The sequence below is a fragment of the Lissotriton vulgaris genome, chromosome 11 (assembly GCF_964263255.1).
Source record: "Lissotriton vulgaris chromosome 11, aLisVul1.2, whole genome shotgun sequence".
NCBI lineage: Eukaryota > Metazoa > Chordata > Amphibia > Caudata > Salamandridae > Lissotriton > Lissotriton vulgaris.
In genome coordinates, this window is record NC_141699.1 from 706231596 (window position 1) to 706255449 (window position 23854).

The window sequence follows — 23854 nt, forward strand, 5'->3', positions numbered from 1 at the left end:
AAGGGTAGGAAGAAGAAGGTATTTGCAGCACTTAAAGGGATCATCCAAGAATATAGACTTTCTGATGTAGGGCATGAGAAAAGGGCAGGGATGTCTGGATAAACTTTTTTTTCTGCTCCGCATCAAAGATTTTTTAGATTAGATTACTTTTTTGTATTTAAGGGTTTATATAATGACTTAGCTCAAGTGGAATATGGGGTTCTTCCAAAAATTATCTCAGATCATAATCCTTTAATGTTCAAGTTTGAATTGAATACTTCTAATACCCCTCGACCATGGTCTTTTGACCGTAAACTATTGTTTGACTTATCTTACATTGATCATATGAACACTTGGATTCCAGATTTTTTTTTCAAACAATAAAGGTACTGCTTCCCCTGAAATAGTCTGGGATGCTTTAAAATGTGGGGTCCGGGGTGAAACATTGAGCTACTCAATAAGTAAACAAAAGGAAGCTAGACTGCAAGAAAGCTCTGAAATTAAAAATCTTAGATCTTTAGAGGTTCAACTTATGCAAGCATGAAACCAAGGATTACCTACTGAAAGTATTATAAAGAAGTTAACAACTCTGAAAGTCAAGATACATCAACGATTTGCCACAAAGTTTGCTCAACAAGTCTCTGCCTTCAGGACAGAGGTTTACGAAGTTGGAGAAAATTCTGGTAAACTCCTGGCAAAGAGGGCGAGACAAAAAGCGGCTTTTGCTAGTATTAATAAAATAAATAATCAGACAGGAACTACTGTTAGCAAATTAGAAGATATTCTTAAAGTATTTAGTGATTTTTATTCCAAGTTGTATGCTGACGATGATCGTCCTGATTGCTCAGATCAGATTACTCAATTTGTTGACTCAGTTTTGAATACGACCTTATCTAATGAAGAGAAGGAGAAACTAGACTCACCATTTACGTGGGAGGAAATTGAACTCTCTTTAATGTCGCTAGCTTCAGGAAAAGCTGCAGGTCCTGATGCCATTCCTTTAGAATTTTACAAATACTTTAGGAATGTTCTAAAATTAGAATTATTGGATCTATTTCTGAATGCTCAGCAAGGTAACGCCCCTCAATCATGGCATGATTCCATAATCACGGTGTTTCTCAAAAAAGGCAAGCCTCCGTTATTACCCTCATCTCTCCGCCCTATATCACTCATAAATTCAGATAGCAAAATCTTTTTTAAAATTTTAGCGTTACGACTATCCAATATTATTTCCCCTCTAGTCTCCATTTACCAACATGGCTTTATTCCCGCTAGAGACACTGCCGATCACATTCGGCGTGTGATTTCTTTCTTGGATTGGTCTCAAGCAACTCGGTCTAATATTGGACTTGTATTTCTAGATGCTGAGAAAGCTTTTGACCGGGTTGCTTGGGGCTACCTTTGGGAAATCTTGTCCAGGAAGGGACTAGGCCAAGGCATTATAAAAGCTCTAAAAACTTTGTATATTTCCCCGAGAGCGTATATTCGTATTAATGGGCAAATATCCTCACCTTTATTAATTACTAGGGGCACCCGACAGGGATCCCCTGTTCTCCGTTACTTTTTGCTTTTTATATTGACCCTCTAATTAATCGCTTTTTTTTGGAACCAAATATTAAACCCATACACTTAGCTAATATTAATTACCGAGTTTTAGCGTACACCGATGATATAGTGATTACCACTACGGACGTCCAAACGGCTCTACCTACTATTGATGAGATAGCCAAACAGTTTGGGTTTTTTTCCGGCTATAAACTCAATCTGGAAAAAACACAAATTTTTTGCTCAGGAGAAATTCCACCTGTAAACATTTCTATTACTCCAGAAGTTACATACTTAGGAATCAAAATGTCATTACCAATAGAGAAGATACCAGAACGTAACTTAAACCCCATAGTAACTCAAATTAATACTTCACTGCAGCGCTTGGATCACCTACACTTATCTCTTTTTGGCAGACTTAACATTTTAAAAATGCTGATTTTGCCAAAAGTATTATATTTGTTTCGCACAATACCATTAGATTTTCAAATGCTTTTCTTTAGAAATTTAGAGAGCACTATTTTTCGATTTCTATGGGGCTATAAACGCCATAGAAAAGCTGCTAAGAAAATGATACTTAGTAATGAATGTGGTGGTTGGAATGTTCCTTATTTTCTTTTCTATTATTTTGCTGCCGCTTTGCAATATATTGGCCCCCTAATTATGGGAGATAGAGTGGAACTGCTTGATTGCCAGACTCCATCAATTTATCAAATGATCATGGGTGAGGAAGTTAAGGGCAGCTTTTTGAGGATGGTTGAGCCCAGTTATTACAAGAAAACTAAATTTAAGATACTGAAGTCAGCTTTTGGAGTCTGGCAAAAAGTTCGAAAACATATAAAACTAAGGAAATTAAATTTTTACACTCCCCTTATTTCAAAGGCTCTATTACCAGATATTTTCCACGATTTAACCATGTATAGATGGCAGCAGAAAGGAATAAAGTATCTGGGTGATCTATTCTATAATGATCAAATTGTTTCATTTCAGGATCTAATGAATAATTTTTCTGTGGGAAGAAATGATTTTTTTAAATTTCTTCAACTCCGTAGCTTCCTGCAGAACCATCCTTTAATTCCTCCAGTTAAAACTCCATTGTTAGAGCTCTTGCAAAAAAAACCCCGTATAGGAATTATTTATTTAAGTTTAATGCAGGAATACGGGGATGAATTAGGTCAATGTCAGTTGAAATGGGCTAACAGTTTAGGTATACCTGATGTTGATACTTTATTGTCGATTAAAATGGCTGCAGATTGTCTTATAACCGGGATGATGAAATCCCAACATTTTATGTGTATCCATAATCTTTATTACTCTCCAAGCAAAATTGTTAAGTGGAGCACGACGGCAGGTACGACCTGCAGTCGGTGTGGGCTATACGCAGCTGATGAATTGCACATGTTTTATTTTTGTCCTAAACTTTCAATGCTGTACCAACATATTGAAACTTTTTTATCCATTATTTTGAAATGCGAGATTAAGATAACTCCTGAATTGTTATTACTTGGTATAGATCATACTGTTGTTAGGCCAAGACCAAATTTCCTACTTTCTTTTTCTCTGTATGGCTGCAGCTAGATCTTGTATCACTAAGGAATGGATTAGTCCGGATCCCCCCACGTTTTTTATGTGGCGGGAAAAATTATTATTTATGTACAACATTGAATCTGCTATATATAAGTTAAAGGGGGTTAAAAAAAGAGCCATGGGGGATAAAGTTTGGGCACCAATTGCCGAGTGGATATAATTTAATTTATTTTACTGTATGACTCATTCTTCTTTCTTTAATTGTTAAAATCTGTTATGTATTTTTCTGAACACATTGTGTTATTTTGTCTATCATGTATTGCTGTATTTCCTTGCAATAAAACAATAAAACTGAAAAGAAATGCGTTTTTTAATATGACATGAAGGGCACATATGCCCTTTGAGCATATGTGTACTTACATGTGCACAATGCATTTCAGGGTGCCTCCAGGAGGGCCTAAAGACCAGAAGCACCCTTTGGTTTGGATTTCCATAGGAAATTGCAATTTAAGAAATGCTAACTATTTCCTATTTTACCCATAGGTAGGAATGCAATGGCATTTCATTTTTACGATTCCCTAATAGCGATTCCTACTTTGTAGGAATCGCTATTAGGAAATCGCAAATTTAGTACATATCATTTAGCATTTTCTAAATAGCGATTTAAATGCAAAAATACCATCTTCGTACATCTAGCCCTAAGGTACTCAAATATTTTGTTTTCTTACGTTGATAATTTAACAGTGCAAACAAAGGATGCAGATGGCTTTAACATTAGTATTCGCAAACCCTGCCAGGCATGCTTGTCCCGTCCCTAAGAAAAATAATTTCAATGTGCACTTCAAACAGATCGAACCAGAAGGCATAAGGGGGAAGGGCAAAAGTGTGAATGCGAATGACACACCCCATGTCATGATTACGAGAACCAAGCTGTTGACTACTAAGTCACATGGGAGCCTCAATTCCCTTGGAAAGCTGAGCGGCACAGTCAATATGCACCCTTGTGAAACCCTAGGACTATATTTAATGATGTAAGCCCATCTTGGACTGGGTGAAGAACCGCAGATGGGATTAGTCCTCAATGAACACCAGGTTCCACTGTCATGAGGATAGCACACAGATGTTCTTATACTTCCAATGCCAAGCGCTTGACCATGTTCGTAATTGACACTGCCAAACTTCCTCAAACCACCAAAGAAGATGGAGATTAACAAATCAATCCAGAAGTGTTTGTCACTGCTAATTGGTGATTTGTTAAAAAATTTCAAAGGCAATGATTTTTCGTCCTTCTTTTTCCAATTTAAATATAGTTGTACTCAGGGAAGGTTTCAAGAAATGTCACTGAAAACTATCTGTTTTAATCAGCCTCTGAAAGCGGACAAAGTTCTCACTTACCATGTTGAGACAGACTGACTGGACGATGGAAAGGAGAAAGGTTCATCTGTAAATCTAAATAGATCTCTAAATAGGGTTGCAAATCTAGAAGTAAATAATTAAGCTATTTTTGAGGAGGTCAACTGACCAGTGAAAACTAGATATGTCAATGACTCTACATTAATTAGTAATACCCAGGTGCAATGATGCCTGATCAGTGGTAAATTCGGAAAAGGCGTTAAATATGTTATCATGGAACTTTACCGAATGGGCTGACCCAGAATTGTGTGACAATGTAGAGCAGTTTGACATCAGTATGTTCCGGGAGACCCGGTCTATCACACCTGTTTTTCGATCTGGGTTCACAAATTACAATGTAATGTGCATCTGCTAAGGAAATGGGACGTCTGCATGGGTCAAAACAACCTTAAATTGTAAGAGTAAGCAGAGAAGTAATGATTCACTTGACTAACATCCTAGGCATAACCATGATTTTATTGATGGGTCAGTTATACGATATCTATAACACACATAATCGCACTACTAGGTGGAAATAGAGTATCTAAAACACTGCACCATTTTGAGACCCATATGGAATCTTTGAATATAAATTGATCTTTGATTGCAGTAGGGGATTTCAACAGAACGTATGAACCCCTTATCACTGCTGAGGTTTCATTTTGAGCGACAAATGATGAGCTTTGGAACATTCCTAAACTTGGTCTCTAGCCTATCAAAAATTGATCTTCTGCAAAACATTTGAATGCACTAACGTGGTCGCCATACTCACTCCGATACAACTTTTAATAGACCTAATCAAGCTAGTCGGATTGACTATATAATGTTAGTCTTACGGTTGTGGAAAGATCCAATTGAGGTGACGGTTGTCGATCGTACAGGTAGGGATCATAATGCCCTTCGTTTAATTATGAATGGCATTATAACACATGTAGATCCCCCATGACTAATACGGCTAGGAGGGAGCAGGCTTTAATAAATAAAAAACAAGCTGTAAAGTGGATTTCAGTGAGCACCCGCCATAGATGTTAGCTCAAACTTGAGCAAATGGCACATGTTAGTACTAAGCAATCAAGCTTATACATGCCAACGTCTTTGCTATCTGAAATATTATTTATAGTGAATGGATAACTGCCAACTGTATAAACAAAAAAAACCTTGGTTTAACAAAAGGTGTAAGGAAGTTAATGGCTCACTCTTATCAGCAATCAACTCTAAGAATAGAGATAATGTTAGATGGAGATATGGTATATACAAATTCAAGACACACCTAAAAATCAGTGGGAAGTTCAAAATTTGCAGGAGCTGTTGAAAGCAGCAATAGGTAATGACTGCAAAAGGTTACTGCATATTGTAGCACACAGCAGTTGTCAAAGTGTACAAATGTAGCTTTTTATACAGTCTCAACTCCAGATAGACCATTTTACCAAACTATACTCGAATAACCATGACTAACATTATTATTGGTTTACTCAACATAGTACACTCTGGAGCTGAGGAGTAGGGGTGGGTGAAGAATTCCACTCCGCTAGCAGGGTTAGCCCACTCCGCACAGACTTTGGAATTCGGAAAACTCCGTGAAGTGATGCAGAGCAGAGCTTTTTCTCTCAAGCTGTTCACCAACTTTAACTTGGTGAGCGCTAACAGGAAAAAATTGTGCGCTAGACTCCTTCCGGTGAGTTTCTCAATGCTGGAAGTTGCGGCAGGTTGCGACCTTGCTGCTCGCGTTGAGGAAGTTGCCTCTCGATTGGAATGTTTACTCGAGCAGTCGAAAGCAGCAGCGCCCTCTGGCCCGAAGCGTAGTTCAGTTCACACTGATTTTACAGCACAGGATAAACTCCTGGTTCTAAAAATCAGTGCAAGCAGCGCGGCTTAACAGGCTCTGCCACTGGGGGAACTCCACAGATCGCGGCAGTGTTTTTCCGGCACTTTGGCGAGTTTCACAGAGTTAAGCTCTGTGAACTCCGAGGCCTAATGAGGAGCCACTTAGTATTCAATTAAGGGACACTGTTCAAGCAATTATGCTTCTAAGGCAGGTGCCAGGCCCAGGTAAAGTACCAGGAGAATATTTTCTTAGGGAACTGTATAAATGGGCTCCATACATTAATACCCAATCTAATGCTAGTTTGACTGAAGCTGAAATAACACATACCTAGGAGGAGGCAGAAATAATTCCTATGCTTATATAAAACCAGAGGATTGATCAGGGTAACTAGAGCATATCAGCCTGTTAGAAACACTTTTGCCTCCTGCCTACTTGATAATCTCCAAGGGTGAAAATGATAATGAAATGCTATCAAATCTCCAGACAGGTTTTAAAAAGAAAATAAGCACAATAGATCTACTACTTAGTTCGTCGAATATATGCAGGAAAGGGGTCTTAGGGCGAATATTAAAAAACTTTCAGTACGACATGAGGGAAGGAGTCTTTTAAAAAAAAATGCAGGGTTTGTATTAATAAATAGAAAATAGAGTGTGTGAACAGCTTCTCATATTTGGGAATAGTTTTTGCGAGCACAGGTAGATGAGGGACTGCAATACAGCCCAGAAAGCAAATGATGTTGAGACCAACTGGGGGGAGCTAGTTTTGCTGGCAAACAAGGCAATAAGCCAATTCCAGAGCTGTTATCCATTCATAAAGCTAAATGCATCTCCACAGCAGTATATGGGGCCGGCATTTGAGGTGTAGCCAATGTTAAAAGCTTACCGCAATGCGAGAACGCCTTCTTAAAATGCCTACTGGCAATACCTAGCTCTATAGCCAATTATTTCTGCCTTTGTGAGCTGGGTCTGTCCTATATAGAGGATATTATAAGGACTTATCCACTTTTTTTGTGGCATAAGCTCTGGGTGACAGACGAGGCGATATTTAAATCGTACTGTCATCATGGATTGCATGAAAATGGAGAGGGCTGCGCGCATCCCTTGGCTGAGCCATATCAGGGCTGTCGCCAGTGGGATTGGACATCAAAGGAAGACCGTTAAAGCCTGAATTCAGTCTCCAGGAAACAACTAAAAAAGGAATATATGATATACCTGGAAGACAAAAGATGGTCTACAGAGAGAGGGAAACAATCTGTTATGGCTAACTATCTGATGCAAACAGGCCCGGGTATTGAGCTCCACCTATTCCAACTAAGGGGACGCTTTGACCGTATGCTGGTAACCCAGTTTCGATTGGGTATAGTATTTAGACTAGTTACCTTCCCCGAGATTAATGAATCGTCTTGCGATCTACTCCCCTGTCCCTGTGATGATGTTTCAAAACAATCAATTGAAAAAAACAAGGACCCCCTGAACCATGAATAAAATGATTCCTAGGACAGGGAAATAAATGTATAAAAAGTAACAATCCTAGGCAATCAACATTATTGAACTACACATAGATGGTACAATAAAAGAAAAATATGCAAATTATGGAAAAAACACAACAATAAAATAACCAAATGTGCATTTGTATCCAAATTGTAATAAAAAATTACTTAAAATCTAATTATACAATCCAAAATGAATATGTGGCAGAACCTGCTTTAAATCTCAGTATAAAGTTACTGAATGATTTCAAACAGGTCTCAGCTATAATATTAGCTAATATTAAAGGTGAAGCAGCATCCGTGGCAATCCGCCAAAAACTAAAAGAACTTCATGTAACCGAGCAACCATATGAACTAGCCAGAATAATAGAAAAATCCTATGAAGAACTAGGTAGAGATAGTTTGAGAGGGAAACCAGGAAAGCCAGAAATGACAGAAAATCCTGAAAAAGTTTTTATTAAAAACACACTCACTACTCCTAAAAAGAAGTGGGAAAATACTAGACAGACACTTCCTGAAGAGAAGTGTTCTCAATCAAGAGGAAGATCTCAGTAGGAGCCCTCTGAAAAGAGGTATAACATCAGAAGCAGGGATAATTTGAGAAAACCTGATAGATATCAAGATACTGATACATGTTCCTCTTGTAACTTTCAGACTTCCTCGCACAAATCCGAAAGAAAAGGATGATCAGAACACAAGGAAGAACGCGTGAAGTCCAGAGACGATCAACACGTTCCAAAAAATAAGAAAACTCAATTCACCAAAAAGATAGGTAGCAAGTCTAAAAATCAGACATGCCGAGGATCTTGAGAACAACTCAAGAACGGGGAGTGGGCCCAGACAATGCTGGACAGCACAGCAGATGTTACCCTAGCTCGCAAGATCCGGAAGGATCATCTGGAGACAGTGGACCTGAATAAATATATTCGGGTTGAAACTGCCGATACCAGGGTTAGTGTACCCCATAAGTTATATGAAGTAACACTCCAGATAGAGGGGGACATAACTAGAAAAATAAAAGCACTCTTTTGGGAGAAGCTATCAAAGGGTTATGCCATTCTTCTAGCTGAATAAGGACTGGCCACCTGACTTTGTCAGGGAGTGCCCACATGGCGAAGACATTATTATGCCAGCCTTCTCAAATCATATTCCTATTCATAAAAAATACACCTATGCCAGATAATGGGCTGTAGCACAGGCTCCAGCTTTATATAAAAATCATGTGGGATGGGATGAGGATTCTCTTCACCATATAATTCAGTTAAAAAAAATACACCTACTGCTCAGAGGCAGTATCCAGTTAAGCAAGAAGCTAAAAAACAGGTCAGGGAGATCCTAGATCAACTTGAATACCAAGGGGCGATTGAAACATGCACCTCGTTCATGAACAATCCTTTGTTTCCTGTCTCCAAACCAGACAATACATATTGTCTAGTTTTAGACTACAGACATTTAAATTATTGTTGCAAAACCTTTGCAGTACAAAATGCATACAGTGCAGCATTGATGAATAACATTGCGCGCAAAAAATGTAAAACAACATTAGATATTTCAAACTGTTTCTTCTGTCAAAATATTGCACCTGAAATCAGGTACTTGACCGATTTCTCAACAGCGTCACTTCTGTCGTCTCCCACAGGGATTCAAGAACACTCCAGGGTTATTTTCAGCCAGAGTAACAGGGTTACTACAAACGTTTGATGACCAGGCATTATCTTACGTCGATGACATCTATCTTACAGACGATGATTTGGACAGGCACTTGAACAGGGTGAATACCATAATACTTGGCTTCGCCTCTGAAGGGTACAAATTCAATTTTAAGAAATCAAGAATTGCCCACCTCAATGTCCTATTTTTAGGATACGAACTTTCAAGTGAAGGCAAGAGCCTGGCAGCCAACTTTTTAGAAAAGTGTGCGCTGCTCCAACATCCAAAAATGCTGAAAAACTTGCAGTCAATTCTAGGATTCCTGAATTTTGGAAGAATTTACATACTAAACTACGCAGAAAGGGTTAAACCTCTACGAATTAATCAAACCTGATTTCAAACAAAGAAATTGGACTCAAAAACAACCAGAAATTTTACGTTCAGTGCAAACAGACATGTTAGCAACAACACATTTACAGACACGCGTAAACGAAAGCAACCTTGTAATCCGAATCATCCCAGGGAGATGCGGATTCACATACCTAACCTTTAATGAAGGTTATTAGGTACCAATAGCTTATAAATCACACTTGTACACACAAGCTGAAATGAAATTCACTTCAACAGAAAAAATTTCGGACAGCGGTTCAAACTGCAGTAGCAAAAGAGCCCTCACACTGGGTAAACACAAAGGTCGTTTCTCCTGTACCTGCCTTCGAGGCAGTGACAAAAGTGAGCATTCCGAATGCAAGAGCTTTACATCCAAGATGGACACAATGGGTTAATTCTTTTGCTGGAACAGACGTTGAATACGTTTTTGACCCTTACTTGAAGACACAAGAATTTCTCCAATACGAACAAGAATGTCATCTGCCCACTGAAATTCTGCCTCTAGAACATTACGGATGTATAATTTATACAGATGGATCAGCACAGCCCACAATTGGGGGTAAACAAGCTTATAGTGCTGCGTGCACGATTGTTAGAGGTTGCTGGAGCAATGGTAAATTCAGACCTATGGTCACAAAAACTCAATCTCTGAGACTGTACAGCTCAGCGAGCTGAACTACAGGCTTTCAAGATGGAGCTTAAAATACTGATTGCGAATTCCCCACACTCATAGTGTGCGATTCGTATTACTGCGTCCAGTCCTACAATGAATACTTGCAGAACTGAGTTCAAAACGGTTTCAAAGACGCAAAAGGTGGCTTAATCTAGCATAAATTGTTTTGGGAGCAAGTAGTTCTATTACAGAAAGAACTACAAAATACTCATGTGATCCATATACTGAGTCATCAGCGTGATGGCGTTCACGTTGCAGGGAATTCATTGGCTGATGAAGCTGCGAAGGCAGCTGCGTAAACGGCTTCCGTAGCAGCAATCACTCGTTCAAAAACAGAAAGACGGCAAAACATTGCTAGCTTTCAATGCCACGAGCAAAGGTAGCGGTGCAGAGTTACCTCTAAACTATCCACTCGAATATACATACATAATTGATGCCAACTCCGTTCCTTTTGCTCGAATCCCTGGAGTAGGGGATAGGGTAATTCCAAACAGAATTCAGAGAGGTGCTTTGATTCAAGAAGCACATATGGGAGAGGGTCTGACACATCAAGGGATCTCAAAATCTCTACTAGAATTAAAAGAGATGTACTGGTGGCCAGGGATGAGCACCCACATTTACGAATTAGGATTTAACTGCGGTGTCTGCTACAGAGATCACAGCTTAGAGCGCCGCCAGATTCCTGACTACAGTGTAGCCAGCCCAGTACAGACACCATTGTTAGATAGCATTAGACTATCCACGCTCAGACGTTCCTATGGACAAAATCGGTCCCACGACTATTAGGACAGTTGGATGTGGCCTCAGCGCTCGGCTGATGCTCGAACTGTTATAAAAGATTTGCTAGTCTTTATCTGCACATACGCAATCGGCACACTACATTCTGACCAGGGTCCTGTGTTTAGCTCTCGAGCTTACAAGAAGGCCATGGCCAGCTTGGGCGTTGCATTGCGGTTTTCGAGTCCATTCCATCCAGAGGGAAATTCTGTAGTGGAAAGAAAAAAATTTGACAAAGCAATCTATAACAGCTAGGGTATTAGGCTCGGGTGACGGGTGGGTCAAACATCTAATAAGTGTCCAACGTAGTTTTAACAATCTGCCAAGAAATCCTCTGGGTGGAATCACTCCATATGAAATCATTTTTAGTACTAGAATGATGGCCGAAGACCTTGATCGTCATACTTCAGTGGGAGAACAAAAACCCTTTGCTGTTTTACAGGACTTAAATGAAACAAGAATAAGTTTAAGCAACTCCATACAGAAGCCAACGACCACTGAAGAAAGACCTGTCTGGATTCCAAAGATTGGGGATCTGGTCAGAGAGAAAATAGCGGATAAGAAGGAATTTGGGCCTTCTTACAGAAAACCAGTACCTGTACTAGCAGTCCACAGATCAAGAACAGTGTTACTGCCGCCCCTTGCTAGAAGAAAGGAGAACCAGTCTGTATCAATTGACCTGGTAAAACCACACCATGTGGCCGATAATAAGTAGTAGGCCCAGTGCACTCCAAAGAAGTAGCAGACAACCAAATCTTGCTACTATCCAAGAGGTTCAAACTGAAAGACTCATCACCTTTGAAGATTCTGCAGTGCGAAAAGAAGGACTGTGCAACAAAGCCATGGAAATTGTGCCTCTTGAAACCCAAATAACAGTTCGTCAAGACACTCCTGTCTACAATGATGTAGCATCTGACTATACTAATATGTCAAAGGAATAAGCAGCTCCAACGATTTCAAATAATCCGGATGCAATACCAACAATTGACAGAACTGCCTCTGGCTATTTCATCAACTTGGATACGTTTTCCGAGGATCCTAGTGAGCCCGAAACAACGCCAGCAAATAAAACTTTCAAGGAACAAGTAAAAGAACTTTTTCACCAGCTTGAAAATACATATCTGGTTTCACCATGGGTTAAATTTTGGATTGTGTTAGGTGTACTTTTTCTCCTACTATGGCTCATTCTGGTTTTAAGTTTGGGAAAGCTGATAGATGGAAAATATAGTAAAACGGACACAGCAAAAAAGATCATCAACTTGCACCTGAAGCCACACAAACCATCTCATTGTGAACAAAGATCTGTCATCAGTAAACATCATAGCTGTTCCTCTACCTGGTGGTATAGCATGGGACAGAACTGATTATGACATTTATGGCCCTGTTGAGCTGCTGAAGATTCTACGCCAATTTAAGGTTCCCTTGAGTGATTTTGTTTCACCCAGTACATTTTCTGATGATTGGGACTTTGAGACTGTTAATAACATGATGACAGATTTGATATGTCAGCAAAATTTGCAAAACATGAATACTTAAAAGGTTCATCAAATTATGAAGAAATGTTTTGTTTTAATCATTTTGGTCATCATTTTTTGCACAAATCTACAAACCCTAGAAATGTTTCAACTTATAATCAATGGGAACATTGTCCAACACCACCAAAAGGTAGCTCTAAAACATTTTATGAAAAATGTCCATACTTCTCAGGCTTTAATGTCACAAATCCAGAAACATTTTACTTCAAAAATATTAAAGGCATGAAAAGTATGTTGACTAATACTAAGCAAATTTATTCTGCGGCCTTTTATGCTCAATTGTCCACATTAGATTTTGACTTTTGGAAGGAAAACATTGAGACAAAAACTGTCTGGGGCACAAAAGACTGGCAGGTGCAAGGTTTAGAAGCCTTATTTAGAGCCTGCATCATCCGAGAACAAATTCTGTTTTTAAATGAAACTGTTCAACAGACATCTTGTCTTGGCCTGGCTAAGATAAAAGACTTCAACAAACCGTCCATACCTAAACCCGCACCTGATAGTAATAGAACTTCAGATGAGGAGGTAGACGTAAACTACATTTTACAACAAAACAGAAGTAATCCGGATTGGAAAAAATGGTTAATCTGGCCCACAGACACGAATAACTGTCAAGATAGATTACTGAACAAGACACAAGGGTTTACAGTAACTAGGCCAGATCCAAGATATGTCCAGAGACAACATCCAGGGACAGTAACAACTTACAGTGTAGGAAAACTGTGCCTTGAGTGGCTACAAAAATCCGCACTCCCAGATATAAAATAACACTTCACTTTACTTAAAGATGGCATTGATTTGAGAGAATTCTTACTAGGACCTCGCAAACAACGTCAAACATTTCATGTACGCCGGTATATACGTTGCTTATAATGAAGCATGGAAAGTCACGCAAATGGAAACTGCAGAACGAATACGAGAAATTGATCGTATTAATTTAGAGAAAGCACTCTCTGTAGTTGACAAGGGGTTAACAACTCTGTCATCCAGAATTTATTCTTTGGACAGCATTGTATCATCTACCATAGACATAACGGAACAAGACTTGCTCATGTTACAACATGGACAGTCTCAATTGCGTTCTATAATGCTGCTAGGCTGGACGTTACAAAACCTTCGTTCAGGCTATGCGCCTTGGAGTCTAATCAACACCATGTCATTGTTTACTGGATTTAACCTTACAGATAAACAAATCTCTTTGGCAAAGAGGGGAGCAGACTATACCGTGCTGAGCATAGAAAAACTGGAAAGGTTACCATGAACTGTTTCTGAGAAACCAGCCATTGAATGGATAATACATGGCACCATCACGATACCAGTAATGATTTTCCAGTTTCATATTACTTAAAACACATACCAGCAGGCCTGTATGAAAGGTTGGGTACAGAGTACATAAAGTCGACCTGGGATTTACCATACACACACAAATGTTGGAGTGGAGAAAAAGGAGGTATTTCTTAGTGGTAAAAATTGCAAAACCACACTGAGCGGTACACTTCTGTCAGGGCCTTAATTTGCATGGAGCCTGCGATGGTTCTTCAAACAACTTATCATGCCACCTGCAGGGTGTGCCGGCAGCAGTGATAGATCCGATTTTTAGGCAGCTTTCCAATGGGAGCTACATAATGTTGAATGATCACAGCTGTTGTGGAATGATGTCAGGAATAGCCTATCTTGTTAGTGTGTCAGCTAGGGTCACTTGCTGTATGAAAGCATCATTTCCGAAAACTAAGATAGACGGGGAGTCGCCACTATGGCCTTCACTGAACACCTCTTCTATGTGAATTGATACTTTAAGCAGAATGAAAGTCATTCTTTTACAAAAAACGGTGCCACTGACCTTGTCCAGAGAGACGTATGATCTGCAAGTTGCAAGGTCCTCTGCAGAGATACATGCCCTATTATCAACAAACTGCCCCATACATTTCTCAGAAATGTTAGGTCGTATCTTAAACATGTCTTATACCAGTTGTCTTGTACATGTATTTAAGATGATTTTTTCGGGATTGTTAGCACCCTTTGAAGCAGTCCTAGACATTTTTCCTAACTTCGTGCACTCTGTGTTCAGCAGCCTGCCTCATTTTGGGACTCGTAGCAGGGATACTATTTTTGTTCCTTCTGCTCCGTTATGGCAAGTCCAGTCACCAGCGATACCCAGATTACCATGGAGAACACTCTACTGGCAAGGCAGTATCGTGAACGCATAACACAGATTCTTGGCTGGGCTCGGCTCATTTGAGAGATCTGAATACCACGTGGTTCCTATCGTTCAGATCAATCTGGCAAGATTGCATCTTACCTTTTTTACGATGCCTGCTATGTGGAGAGGAATGCGTGTTGGATATCTGTCTAACACTTCCATCAGCTCAGCCAACGGATGTTGACACTTTGCTTGGTTTGGTAACAGCTCGTGCATTGTGTTGCCCCCAACGGCTACCAATCCTGATGACGGCATTCATTAAGGTCTCACCAGCAATTCCAGTGGAGGGTGAGATACGTAGACCAACAGGCCCACAGGTACCATCTACTGCGAACATTGCTAATGCGACTGACGCGGACGGCGAAGCGTCCCATCTGTGTACGATTGATCTACTTAATGAAGTGGTTCAACTTTCACCTACTGTGGTAGACTATTTCTTTGCCAGCTCAGACGATTTAATGTTTTCTCCTGACACCAAAAATAACTTTGGAAATTAGCACACAGCTTTATATCAGCTTTGAATTCGACCTTCGTTTTTCAAAACAAAAACTTCTAGCTTTGGAACTCTATTTTTCTACAATTTGATTTGACTTTTTTCCAAAAATGAACTTTGGCACAAAGCAATCTGCTTAAAATAGAACTCTTCATAAAGAACAAGAATTCTTTGAATACTTCCTAGAAACAATATTTACCTCATCTACAAACCAAAACAGCTTATATATTCTGCTATGGGATGGTCTCGACCGTTTTCTTCTGTATTTAGAGACATTTTATGAATGTAATTATTTATGATTCATTCAGTTAGCATTGCCAATATCATATTTTATGCTTACAATGAAATCATTGCTTTTATCTGCATACAGTATTAATGCTCATTTTCGTGTGCAACCATTTAAAAGGCATTTTCATGTATTTTTGGGTGGGATTGTAAACACATGCTTTAGATATGTTTTAGTGCTTAAATTAAGTAATGTCAAACATAATAAAGTGGAGTGGGTGTTGTATAGCATTTTAGGAACCTAGAGTAATTTTCCTGATTCATGCCCTTATATAGGTATAAATCACCATGTTCTTATATAGGCATAGAAATCATACCCATATTTAGACATAGCCCATGCAGTCCAAATACGGCATGGCTACTTCCACTAGTTCCGAAAATCCACAACGATTTCTTGGAAAACTCTGCGTCAGCACTTAGGGACTTCCCCTTGCTTGAATATTGATTTATCCAAGAACTCATGGAATTTTCAAAAAACTGAGACTCTTTGATGACGTTATTATGTCCACCTTCACGTCAAACTTGGCACCTTCAAGGTATAAATATGTCCACACTTGCCATAGCAAACACACAGTGGTTTGGAGCAGTTCGACCATCTACTTGCCCGACGCATCCTGCTACAGCAAGTGCCGAAGGACGCACTGAGAGAGACGCTGTCTTTTCTCTTGCTGAGAAATCCAGCTCCAGTGTTTCCAAGCTCCCCTTGCGGGGTGTTGGGAAATTGAGTCCTGAGACCGACCTCCTTCATTCTAAAACCAAGGTACGGAGCTGATTATAGCCGAAGAGAGATCTTGGTTAGATTCTTGGCAAAAATAATACTAAACTTATGCTACACCACACTTACTTCTTCCCTCGTACTAGACTTAGGTTAGGGACATCGGGGTAGGCATATTTTAGAAGCACCAGTAGAGTACTTTTTAGTCTTTGTTATTTATGTATGTATTTATCTATGGTCTAGGAGCCATACAATGCTTTTACAGTATTTCATAATACTCTTCTTACTGCACGGATTATACTTTGCTACCAGTATTACGATTGTAGCAGTTTCTTTTGCATGAGAAAGAAGACTGCTCAATAAATGCCTTTTATTGAAAAACGTCCGTCTCTCTATTTCTCTGCACCTCTGGTGAAACGAAGCATGCACGAATGACTGAGTAAAATATCTATCTATTGTTTCCACGACTCTGAAGATAAGTTTTATCTTGGGGAAACAAAGTTGTCATGTTTATGCGGTTGTCAGAAACTAATTCCTTCTTGTGAATTTGAGAAAGTTTCTAGTGACCTCTGAGCTAGCTGGCACTCACAATTAAGTCTAATATATTGGATAGAGACCTAGTAGACATAAGTCCTACGTCACATCAATCAATCAAAGTACTTGTAAAGCGTGCTACTCACCCTTGAGGGTCTCAAGGCACTGAGGCGAGGGGGGTGCCGCTACTGCTCGAAGAGCCAGGTCTTAAGGAGTCTTCTGAAGGCGAGTAGGGATTGGGTTTGCCGTAGGTGGGTGGGGAGGGTGCTCCAGGTCTTGGCGGCGAGATAGGAGAAGGATCTGCCGCCGGAGGTCGTTCATTGGATGCGGGGGACAGCGGCGAGGGCGAGGCTGGCGGTGCGGAGCTGGCGGGTGAGGGTGTAGAAGCTGAGTCTGCTGTTCAGGTAGGCTGGTCCGGCTTTGTGGAGTGCTTTGTGTGCGTGGGTGAGGAGCTTGAAGGTGATCCTCTAGTCGACGGGGAGCCAATGTAGGTCTCTCAGGTGGGGGGTGATGTGACTGCGGCGGGGGGACATTGACGATTAGTCGGGCGGAGGCATTTTATATGCATTGTAGTCGTCGTAGGTGTTTGGCTGGGATTCCTGCATAGAGCGTGTTGCCGTAGTCCAGTCTGCTGCTGACGAGGGCCTGTGTCGCTGTTCTTCTTGTTTCGGTCGGGATCCACTTGTAGATCCTGCGGAGCGTGCGGAGGGTGTTGTAGCAGGAGGAGGAGACAGCATTGACCTGCTTAGACAGAGAGGGAAGAGTTGAGGATGAATCCTAGGTTGCGTGCATGGTCGGTGGGTGTCGGTGCTGGCCCCAGTGTGGTCGGCCACCAGGGGCCTTCCCAGGCTGAGGGGGTGGGTCAGAGGATGAAGACCTCCATCTTGTCCGAGTTCAGTTTCAGACGGCTGCTCCTCATCCAGTTGGCAATAGCCTTCATTCCCTTGTGGAGGTTTGTTTTGGCGGTGTGTGGGTCCTTGGTGAGGGAGAGGATGAGCTGGGTGTCGTCGACGTAGGAGATGATGTTGAGGTCGTGACATCTATAGGATATATTATTCCAATGCGCAGAGCCTATTGGGAATATAGGAACTACACTACACTATGCTGCACAGATCTCTTAAGGTAAGCATCTCTGTGGCCCACATCGGCAGTTCAGCCTTCTTAGACAACAAAACAAATGCATTTAAATAGGGAGACGACAACAGCTTGTTCTTGCATTGGGATGAAGGTTTTAGGATGGATGCAGTTTAATTGTATACTGCTCTTAAATAAGGGATTTCTTCTTAACGCTGGGCTGCCATTGAGGGTTAACGCTACCTTAAAGATCCTCGGCATGCATGACTTCCACCAATACAATCTCTTAACCCCATCCTATAAAAGAGAACAACAGAATAGCTGCCAGAAATACCCCAGCAAACTAACTAGAAAAGATACAATTGCAACTATTATCAGAACAAAGTGGTAATTTTAACATCTGAACAGCTGTCTTGCAACTTAGTAATATTGTCTTTACCATGTATTTTGTGTCTTTCGCCGCGCACACGCCTACCCCACCTTGTGCAGCCATCCTTAAGGAGGACTTGCTGTGCGGGTGCAGAGGGGGGTAGGCCTCAGACAATCACACATGAAGTTTTGAGAAGGACAATGGCCTATCTGGCTGGTGCTACTTCCCCCTGGAATGTTGATCCTTTGACTGGCTCTTAGCCCTCAGAAGCGGTCTACATCCTGATGAAGGCTTAGTGGATGGCAAGGAGTGGAAACCACGGAACATAAACATGGCTCTTTGAGTCCTGCGGCTGTCATCATGACCTTCAACCAAGATGAAGCAAGGGCTGTGGTGGAGATACCAAATGGCAAGCCAGAGGTATCAGCTGTATCCATATTTACGCGCATGACAACTGGCGTCTGTAAACATATCAGGGGGTAGTACATGACCTAATATGAATACTGATTAACATAATACCCTTCTTACATTGTGCTCAGGAAGCTCCAATTGACATATGTGTAAGGAGAAAAGAAGTAGGTTTCTCAATGTTTGCACCACAATTGTGGAATCACCTGCCTTTCAGAGCTTAAATTATACTTCCATGAATTTATTAGTGTTGTTAAAAATGCACTTGTTCTGATAAATGTAACGCAGGATTGTAGGTCCAGATGTATAGATTAAAAAGTCTATTTAACCTACTCTCTTATTTCTATCTGTGACCATATGGAGTAATGTGGCCAAAGACAGAGTTGCGATTTTAAGGTCATGGAACTCCATTGAGATATGCAATATTCTTTTAATACATGGCAGAGGATATTTTATTCTTTCATACCTCAACCGTTACACCATTCAGCCTTCTAACAAACCTCTGAAATCCTTTGTGTGTTGTTCTGTCCTATGACATAGACAGCATGGTTGCAGAAATGAAGGATGAAAGCAAAATGTGTAAAGCAAAATTAAACAGACCCAAAACAGTATGCAACTTTTTAGAAAGATATTAGAATCCCTTTATTGTTAGATTAAAGAATTGATGTAGCTCAAAATGTGTAGAAACATGCAGCGAGATCCTGATATAACCCAAAGCATGCAAACATTAAACATAATACATGGGAATCTGCAATCCCTGTATAAACTCAGGCCTCTAATTTCTTTATAAATCGGCAACTTGTGACGCACGCAGTCGACGATTATAAAGAAAAGACGCCAGAACTCAACTGTAATAAGTTATTGCAGGCGAGTTCAGATGTCGCAATGCATGTTGCCAGAGGCAGCAGCCGAGGTGTAAAACAGGTCAGGTCAGGGAGTATAATTGAAGCAGCGGTTTAAAGCAACAAGAAAACGGAACGTCGCTTTTCTTTCTTTTGCTCTATTTTAATAGCTTACAATGACAAGCAGAGAGACAATGTTTATTTTTGTACTCCTCAGATAGAGAAAAGCTAGAATAGAATCTTTCTGCACATTTCTACACATTCCGAGCTACTGCAGCTTTTTTCACTTACTTGTAATGAACTGTTTCTCATATCTGTTGCAATGATGTGTCTAATTTTTCACTAGAGGTTTCATTTGTATTCTTCATGTTTGCAAACATGCTCACTCTTCCTTATGGAAGGGCTACGCATCAAGGTTTTAAGTGGTTTGCGGGAAAAGTGAAGGTGTTACCATGTATTTATAATGGAATAAAGAACCCCCTGGCATACACGATAAGAAACTTGTAAGCCACCTCAGATTTCCATAACCTTACAACAACCGAGTTTTTCTATAAGGTTATGGAACTCCTCGGTGGCTTGTAATATCCTTATAATGTACATCAAGGGGTACTTTATCCCTAATATCTTGATATAAAGATCTAATTTCTGCTGATCACTTTTCCTTTCTAGAAAAAGCATATTAGAAAAAAGAGAAGCTAGTTTTCAAGTTGTTTAAACTGGAGCTGTAATGAGGCTCTGTGACCTTCCATTCACCTCACTGCTAGATCTTTAAGAGGCATTACGTCATCACAACTCAACTGAAACAGATTATTACCGTTCGCTAAGTTATTTTGTTATTACAGGTAACTAGAGATGTTACAGCTCAACTGTAACACGTAATTAGGAGCCTGAATTGTATACAGAGATTGAAAGTATCCCTTGTTATACATTATGAGGATTTTGCAAGTCACCTGAGAAGTTTTGTGACCATATAGGTGAGCTGATAATGTATGGCGGGGGTAGTTTATGGCGGGGGTAGTTTATTCCTTAAAATACAGTCTCACCCCATTACTCTTCCCACAAACAGTTTAAATACTTGATGAGGTGATCTTTCATATGAAAGAGATGGAATGTCTATAAACATGAAGAATACATTTATAAACTTTAGTACACAATTAAACTAACCAAAAACCACTTAGATATTTATTGTAAAAAGATATTAGAATCAGTTTAATATATGTAAGATTAAACAAAATTCTGTAGTTTATGACCTGTAGAGCCATGCAGATAGATTCTATCTTTCCTATAATTCAGTAGATGAAAGACAAAACATGATGCCATAAATATGTCTTTTCTGCTTACCTCTGCTCACCTGAAAACGAAGAGCAGAAGTAGGAAACGCCATGTTTAGTTTTTGAAACTGCAGCTTTAATTATGCTCTGTGACCTGCCTTTCCCCTCAGCAGCTGGCTCTCAGGTGTCAGAACTCACCTGTAATAAGTTATTACCTTTGAGCAGCTATGTCACTTCTTTCTTACAGGTGACTAGAGATGTCACAAGTTGCCTGTAACAAGGAAATCAGAAAAGGTTTTATACAGGAATTTTAGACCGTCTCTCTCATAAGCTGATAAACAATAGCAGCCTGATGGGTTGATAGGGAGATTTTGAGGGGCTTGCCCTGTCTTACGTGAATGGCAGGCAGCAGAGAACATTGTTTGCAGGAAACTGCTGCGTTAGTAGTTGAATTCTGAAAGTTCACGAATACTCCTGTTTTACCTTGGTTCCTGCAGTGCCATTAGTTGGCTAGGACTCTGGGTTAGACTGAGACAGAAAATATTTCAAGGCCCCAAAATTAAAGATTAGCAAATTAGATAGATAAAAAAAAGCGGCCTATGATTGCAAAACGGAGCAGTTTTAAACTTGTAAAGACACAGGTGTTTTGCAAGACATGGGACTGCAGTCTTTGTGCTTTCTTCATGCCATGCTTATTATAATATTGGGGAAATAAACAGTAAAATCAACCGTGACTGAACCATAAAACAAGCCACCAAACAGCTAAAAATCAGGCCCACACACTGCTCTATCAGACTAGCCCTTCTGGCCCTGGAAGATTACTCTATATGCCAGTCCGACCCTGCTAGGACTCCTCCACCGGCCAAAGAAACGAGATAACCCCACACTGTGATACCAAAAACTTTTTTCAGGAACTCCTGTAGTCTTTTGAGCAAGGCCTTTCTCCTCTAAACAACTAGGCCTATATTCTCAAAGGAGTCATGAAACGCAGCAGCCAAAAATGCTGTGCTGCGTTGCGTGACGGGGAGGGAGCAGGAGAGCGTTATAGCTACAGAGATATGGCACTTTGTTAATTACAACAGCACTTTCCTCCACTCTCCCTAGCGCCGGCGCTGATTTCAGGAGCCGTGGGCCAGGCACACACCTTAGTGCCATAGTACCAGGATGCATGTCTGAGTCTACCATAGGTTGTGCGCAGGAAGGGTACCCTTCCTGTACAAAATAATATGGCTAGACAAATTTAAAACGTTTTCCTACTTTGTATCTGTGCTCTACAGTGCAGCACACATTCAAATACAGAAAAGCAAGGAGAAATGAAAAACATGTCTCCTTTAAGCACCTGCTTTCAGCTGTGTTAATTTTGGCGCTAACCCCAGTCTACTAATGTTAGTAGATAGGGTTTAGTGTCAAAAAGCATGGGAACGCCCTTGTACAATAATGCCCCCTTGAGAGCAAAGTAATGCAAAGCAGCATTTCGCACTGGTTTGTGTAGTGTCAAAAAGCATGGGTGGTTGCATGGGAACGCCCTTGTACAATAATGCCCCCTTGAGAGCAAAGTAATGCAAAGCAGCATTTCGCACTGGTTTGTGTTACTTTTCCATACAAACCAACGCAAATACCAATTAGTGTTGTTTTGTTAATTCCAAAAAAGGTTTAGCGTTGGGTTAGTGTTGCGAAAGTAACGCTAACCCGAAAACTTTTGTAAATCGGTGTCCATATTCATAATCTTCTGAGGAAAAACAATTATTCCAAAAATTCGGGAAATAAAAACAAAATGCCAAAGTGGCAAGTAATTATAATGTAAAGCGTAAGGGTTGCGTTAAAAAGAGAAAATAATGTGGAAGGATTATTGAAAATAAAAAAAGAGTTTGAAGAGGGTCTATCAGATATTTTTTTTAAATAAGTTGTGGGACTTCATCATTCATAGTAGCTCGAAGCATGAACTGTGCAAGGTGGTTTGTACTTAAGCCTGGGTAAAGTTACCATTCGAGATGTCTCAGAAAACCACAGTCCATTTTCAATCACGATTTTCTTTTTGAATTTTACCTTCTACCACCCAAAATAATCTACAAGTACTAAAACGTTAGACCTCCTGGAATATTCTACGACTACATCTCCCAGAAGGCATTGGATTGGTAAGAAACAACCTTGAACTGGATCTTGCCCCTGTTGCAAACAATTTGGTGCACCCATACTGGTGTGTCGTGGACAAACTATTTGTTTTGCCTTAAATGCCGCCCTGCCTGTCAAGAAAACGTGAACCTAAAGAGTATTAAAGCATGCTTTGTCGACTTACCGAATAGATAACCGCGTAGGAAGCAGAAACCGAAGACAAAGCTCGCGCCCCGGCTGGAAGGTGGAATGTGTCCGGGCAGCAACAAGCATGGCGGACACGCACCCTAATAACGCCCTTTTGCGGTGCGGCGTTTTATCAATCATCGTTTGGCCGGTGTTCTGCTCAGTCTCAACCCAACTGTCCCCCGGACCTCGGTAACCGCGTTAGCCTCCTGGCTCCAGATTCCATATTTAATAATGCCGGCTAATGCTGCCTGATTGACTCCTGGGCTGGCTTCCGTTGTATGGGAAGGCCGGAGCGGGGGCAGCGCGCTCATTTGCTGATTTCTTATGAATTTCCGGATTAAATTATTTCGCAGACAAACTCCACCATAATTTGAAGGAGCCAACCGGTGTTTGGCAAGCAGTTTGCTTTGTTTCATGGCGATAGAAATGTGCTATCATGGTTTCCTACCTTCGTGTACTGCAACACTGCCGACATATCGTGTAAAGTCTCCTTGATTGTTAAATTATATATCCTGAGCCTGCCCACTAAAGAAGGGCCTGCAATGTAATTAAAAAATTAAAAAACAAACTCCTTAACTA

The 23854-nt window shown here is 40.5% G+C and overlaps 1 protein-coding gene across 1 annotated transcript in view; it reads right to left on the reverse strand.

Annotated features, from left to right (window-relative positions):
* Nucleotides 1–23516, reverse strand: part of LOC147683350 (uncharacterized) — a 120106-nt gene extending 96590 nt beyond the window's left edge. Inside the window, exon 1 of the mRNA XM_086944825.1 lies at nucleotides 23271–23516. The gene's annotated coding sequence lies outside the window, so the exon portion shown is untranslated. The remainder of the gene's footprint in view (nucleotides 1–23270) is intronic.
* Between the last annotated feature and the right edge of the window lie 338 nt (nucleotides 23517–23854).